Raw genomic sequence first — 6781 nt, forward strand, 5'->3', positions numbered from 1 at the left:
AACACAAATGTTAGAAAGACTTCATTAATTTCTGTGTAAATATTATGAATGTTCAGTTAATCCACTGAGACAAATTATTAAAATAAATGTGCACAGTAATTTTGATTGAGTTCATCACCATATGCTACTATTAGTAATACCAACATGCTAAGTTAACTGAAGTCAATACCAACTATCCATATTCTTGCCATTCCAGGGTAAAAATTACCAAGAGTGTTCCTTTTAGGTATTTCTATAACCTGCTGTTAAAAAAACATCAATGGCAGAGTTTCCACAACTCACATGGTAGTCCATCCCAGTGTTCAGCTGCCTCTGTAATCTGAAAACATTCTGTGATCCCAGCTGAACGATCCTTCATTGCATTTTATGCCATCTTCTTTCTGTCCTGCCATCACAGGTGATGCAGAAAAGGCAATCACTGTTGGACCAGTGCCTACAGCCACTGCTGTGGCTTAGTGTTTGAAAGCCATAATTAAAATGTATGGAGATTTAAGCCTACAACAACCCTCCCTGAGCAGCCTGGTCTAGTACTAAATGTGGAGGTTGGTGGCCCTGCATGTGGCAGGGGGGTTGGAGATTCATGATCCTTGAGGTTTCTTCCAACCCTGGCCATTCTGTGATTCTGTGATTCTGTGATTAACCTGTCTAGCCCTCAAACCTTTAACAAATGTCTATGTAATATCACCACATGCCTTCAGATCCCATCCTTTGCTCCCTGTGCTAACCTCCATTATAAAATTTAATTATATTCAAGATCTCTGTCCTTACCTTAAGAGGAACCTGTAAGCTGTGCCCTGGTCATCTGAAAGATTAGCTAAAGCCTACAAATGAAACTCACTGCCAACAATTCAATTCTCTAATAAAGTGGAGTATCTTAAAATGACAGTGAAGTTCCTTTGTCTAGAAAGTTACTCTTACATTTGTGATCCAAACCCACGAATTAGAAGTAAAAGGACCTGTTTGCAGTTCTGAAAATAATTCAGAAATTGCTGTTTTTTGACAGCTGAGAATGGAAAATGTCATCCTGTAAGGCAGTGATTAAACTCAATACAGGCTCATCCCTGAACCTACCCATGCCAAAGTTACGGAAAGAAAGAAAGAGTGACAGACCAAATAATAGTAGTAGGAGTAATAACAGCAGACTACAATTCAACTCACTGTAATTTGATAAGGCAGGAGAAGACATGTGCATGCTGGATCAGAGAAGGCATTTGGTAGCAGTTGCAGTCTAATGGTGTGATTCTGCCATGGCTTTCTTAGAATTTGTTACAGAGGCTGACAATAAATGCAGGGCAGCGCAGGCAAGCCCAGCACTGTGTTGCATTGTTCAGAAGCGTGTCCCATATCAGCAATGCTGGCGGGCCCTTTGTACACATGCAGATGTCTAAATCCTGTCATACCTTATAGTTTAACCATCACATGGCTAATTAAAACAATATTAACACTTTGAGTCTTGACCACGAATTATTTCATTCTCCAGAACACCTGTCTGCTTGGCACACTTTCCTTCCTCCCACAAAACACGTCTGCCATCTTCTGGCCATGCCACCAAGCATCAGGGGGCTGGCTGGAAATGCACCTTGAAGTGTCTGTGCGGGGTGGGCTTATAGTGCAATCGATAGAGTGAGCAGGTTGAAATTTAATTTTGCCATGGGACGTGAGGTCTGTCTATTACAGAAGAATGTAGCTTTCAGGCTGTGCAAAATTACTCTCTCTTCTCAAAGAGATTTGCGTGACCTTTTATTTTCATACCTGCGATTATCCTAAGGGTTTCATTGATTTCAAGTCTAAGGAGATTTTCAGCTGAAGTCGTCATTATTAAGCTGGTTTTACATTTAAATCACAAGTTTCAGTGGCTTTTTAGGAAACCAATACTGATTAAAACAGGAATGGTGGTTTTCACAAACATTCATTAAACACGAATGGTGCAGCGGAACGTGGAGCTAAGCAAAGTTCATGTGGTGTCAGAGTCCAGCACAAATATTTGAGGTGGCTCTAATTAAAGCCAATGTTAGACTTGGACATGGCCTTGGGAAGCTCCAAGGAATGCTAGTTAGAAGGAAAACCTCGTTTAGAAGTCAAGTATTAAATTCTGAAAACACTTCTTTTCTTCTCGAAATGATCTTCAAAAGTTGAATCTCCTTCTGAAAAATGAGTTACTTTAGGTACAAGAACTACTGGCTGAAATTTCACAGCCAGTTACACAGGGCTCTGGATTGCACACTCATGATTACTCCCTTTAAAGTCTTGATTAACTCAAAAGAGCAGAATGCTAATTACATTTTTTTCTTAGATCAAGGCCATCCTGTAGGAAAAATCATATCGAAATAAAAACCCCTCACACATCAACACTACATTAATAAACCTGAGAGAAAAGGAGGACAGGCTGCAATGTTTTCAAAACATGGCATTGATTTGGATGCTCTTTTCAATATCAAATGTACACAGTAAATCTTTGCAATATATGCATATGATCTACAACTTACATACATGTTACAGACGTTCTGCTATACATATTATACACTGCAATGCAAGCAATATTAGATCTTAAATTCTTGTATTGCTCAGAATTTTTATATTTTCAGTGCTTGCATTTTTATCCATAGAACCGGTGCATAAAACAGAATTTCTGTACTCCACATCACTTGTAGTGAAGAGGGATATTGTGGAAACTGGAACCATCTCCATGAACATGCTAATAATCTGTTCAGTTTAATTTCACCACCCTCACAAACTTTACAGGGCCATTTCTTACAGCACTGATGGAGCCTGTGCCATTCAGCCCTCTCAGGTACACTACCCTCACCCAGCTGAAGTCAAATGAAGGGCTGGGAAGCATCCAACTTCCCTGGACAGGCAGTGAGATGTTGTCTTCTCCGGCACCTCTGGAGGAGGACTCTACCTGTCTAAAGACAATTGTGTAGTTTACATAACTTAGGCTTTTAAATGGCAGTCAGCTGAGAGGAATCCTGCCCAAAGCATCTCCAGATTATTTCAAACCAAAGAGCTGAAATGCCTTTGAATGATCTTGCTTCTCTCGGTTAGCAGTAAAGTGAGGTTGGCTGCTCTTCCAGCTGCAATGCTGCAGCTCATTGCATAACGTCAGGCAAAACATCCAGATTTCTTCATCAGATCCACCAAATTTATGATCACTTGTACCAAGGCCTGGGTTTCTCTGGAAGCAGAAAGGCTACATAGGTCATAGCTCTGGCCTTTCTTTTTCACTGCCCTACAAGTCCCTTACACTTTATTTATATAAGACAACATCATGTCTCTCTCCTTCCCACCACCTCATCATGCACTGCTAACACTCAGAGCTCTCTTTTTGCTGATCAGATTCAATGTTCAGCAATACAATTTCTGAAGACCCACAGTCCATAGGAATCACACGAGGATTTCCTCTGCCAGGGAGGACATTCCATGACCACCTTTCCTGCCATGGCAGGTCTAGTTTCCAGCATAATTCCGATTCTCCCCGCTTTTGTCTCTCACAAATGTCCTGTGAACAAATACCTCACAGATGAGCCCTTCTGAAGACAAAATCACCCTGAGGGACACATCATTTTATCTGAAAACAGAAAATCATTCTTTCCAGCATGCATCACTAATCAAAAAGCTGTTATGACGCGGAGCAAAGTTCAATTGTTTATCACTATTTCCATATCAGCTAACTGGTGTTAATGAGCTTGAAGTAGTCCAACTGCTTCCACCAACTGTGTTCAGTTGTCAGGAACTAACTAAGTTTGGTAGACCACAGATTGGCAAATAGCTCCATCTTGGCAGTGTGCAAGCAAAGGGCAAGGAAACTCGGCAGGGCTGTTCTAGCTTCAGAAAACTGTCCTGGTTGTGTGGCTTGGTGAGGCTGGCAATCACAGCTCAAAGCTCGAGACTGTTTGGTAAAATTGAACATAGTCTACTAAGAAGTGGAGGAAGGCTCTGGCAGATGAGGCTCAGTGAAGAGAGATGGGGAGATTAATGCCTCCATAGCTGGGATTCTCTCTGCAAGTGAGGATTTTTCAAGAACAAATTTTCTGCCATGGTACACAGATGTTCAGTATAATTCTGATTTTCTTCACATTTCTCTTTCACAAAACAATCAGTACAAATAGTAAAATGAATGTCAGTTCCTAGAGCTGAAGGAATCTGCCTTGCTCCTTACTATTTCACTTTGCAGCTTAGGGGTCCTACAACTATTTCCCAGATATTGTTGAATATCTGAGACAAAAGATTCTACAAGACCTTGTTTTATGTGCATTTAGTTAAAGCAGCCACATCTTGCCTTTCAGCTTGAGTATAATGGCTAATTATTTCTGTTAGCTATGAAAAACAACAAAACAGAGCAAGGTTCTACGTGTATAGTTGCTATTTAATTGTGTCTTCAAAAGCAAAAAATCATTAATGAGATAAAAAATGAACATTTTGTCTGCATTTTGTTTTTACATTTGCAGCTGTACAGCATAAAGCATGGCTGAGGTCAGATAAACAGCTGTGATTGCAACATTTGCTCTTCCATGTGTGCTTCATGCAATATATCAGAACCATTTCTATTTCTCTCAATCCAAGGCACCTTTGGAACTTTTGTCTGGCATTTGAAAAAAAAATGCAGCTGCACTGACTGTCAGGCTATTCCAGAGTCCTGTTTTAGGAAAGGCACTGTTCTCTGTGAACAAATGAATACTGTAACGGCCAAGAACACTGACAGAACAAAAACAGATGTTAAAAAATGTAAAAATATTGAGCATCAATTCCTAGGGTGAATTTCTAGGATCTGCTCTGAAATACTCTGAGTTTATCCCACAATTTTAACATTATTGAGTTGTTTTTATTTCATATGTAAGGTGTAGTGGAGCACCTTGCCTTTTCTACCATGGATTTAATAACAGGACTGGGGTGGGGGAGTGGGAGGCAGGGATAGAGGAAGGTGTTATGGAGGGGTATGAGACCCAGCTGACAAGCACACAATATCATCTGTCTAATAAGATGCACTCAAAACATAAGTGACACAGTCTCTCACCACATCCTTCTCTCTAAATTGGAGAGGTGTGGATTTGAAAGATGGACTGTTCAGTGGATTAGGAATTGGCTGGCTGGATGCAGCCAAAGGGTTGTAATCAGTGGTTCTGTGTCAGGGTGGAGACCGGTCACAAGCAGTGTCCCTCAGGGGTTGGTCTTGGGATCAGTGCTCTTCAACAGCTTCATCAACAACAAACGATGGAGTCGAGTGCACCCTCAGCAAGTTTGGGGATGACACCAAGCTGAGCAGTGCAGTCGATACATTGGAAGGAAGGGAAACCATCCAGAGGGACCTGGACGGGCTGGAAAAGTAGGCCCATGAGAACCTCATGAGGTTCAGTAAGGCCAAGTGCAAGGTGCTGCACTTGGGTTGGGCAATTGCAGGTATTTACGCAAACTGGGGAAGATCTGCTTGAGAGCAGCCCTGTGGAAAAGGACTTGGGGGTCCTGGTGGATGAGAAGCTGGACATGAGGCAGCAGTGTGAGCGTGTAGCCAAGAAGGCCAACTGTGTTCTGGGCTGCATTAAAAAAGGGGTGGCCAGCAGGGAGAGGGAGGTGATCGTCCCCCTCTACTCGGCTCTTGTGAGGCCCCATCTGCAGTACTGCGACCAGACCTGGAGCCCCCAGGGCAGGAAGGACGTGGAGCCCTTAGAGCGGGTCCAGAGGAGGGCACTGAGATGATCTGAGGGCTGGAGCACCTCTCCTATGAGGAAAGGTTGAGGGAACTGGGCTTGTTTAGCTTGGAGAAGAGAAGGCTGCGGGGAGACCTCATTGTGGCCTTCCAGTACTTGAAGGGAGCGTATAAACAGGAGGGGGAACAGCTGTTTATGAGGGTAGATAGTGATAAATAGTGATAGGACAAGGGGGAATGGTTTTAAACTGAGACAGGGGAGGTTTAGTTTAGATATTAGGAGGAAGTTTTTCACTCAGAGGGTGGTGAGGCACTGGAACAGGTTGCCCAAGGAGGCTGTGGATGCCCCATCCCTGCAGGCATTCAAGGCCAGGCTGGATGTGGCTCTGGGCAGCCTGGTCTGCTGGTTGGTGACCTGCACATAGCAGGGGAGTTGGATCTAGATGGCCATTGTGGTCCTTTTCAACCCAGGCCATTCTATGATTCTATGAAAAACAACCGTGGCAGCAGAAAAAGGGATACTTGGTAGAAAAACTATACTCATTTGTTCTGTGAGGGTGGTGAGACGCTGGAACAGGTTGCCCAGTGAGGCTGTGGATGCCCCCTACCTAAAAGCATTAAAGGCGAGGCTGGATGGGGCTTTGAGCAACCTGATCTAGAGGGAGGTGTCCCTGCCTGTAGCAAGGAGTTGTAACAAAATGATCTTAAAGGTCCCTTCCAACCCAAACCATTCCATGATTGTGTGATTCTTTCTGCATACTTTGTTAAGTCATTAAACCAGGTCTGCAATGCAGCTCTGGAAAAGAAGGCAAACTCAGCAGCAGAAGCCACAATGTCTCTGTGTGTGTGGAGTTATGAAAGAAAAACTGTTTCTGTGTAGTACTTGGGAATAGAAAACAAACCAAAGCAGATACTGTGTATGTGGAGGTTTAGAGAGGAGCTGTCTCAAAGAGCACAATTCCTAGGCACTGTGTGTGTTATGAACTTTGGGGGGTATTGTTAAAATAATAAACAGTACTCTGAAACCTTCCCTGCATTTTTATTCTTTTTACATAAGGAAAGGAAAGAAGAGGAAAGGAGAGGAAAGGAGAGGGAAGGGAAGGGAAGGGAAGGGAAGGGAAGGGAAGGGAAGGGAAG

This window comes from Lagopus leucura, unplaced genomic scaffold, assembly GCF_019238085.1.
Source record: "Lagopus leucura isolate 7727_CA_CO unplaced genomic scaffold, USGS_WTPT01 Super-Scaffold_100002, whole genome shotgun sequence".
NCBI lineage: Eukaryota > Metazoa > Chordata > Aves > Galliformes > Phasianidae > Lagopus > Lagopus leucura.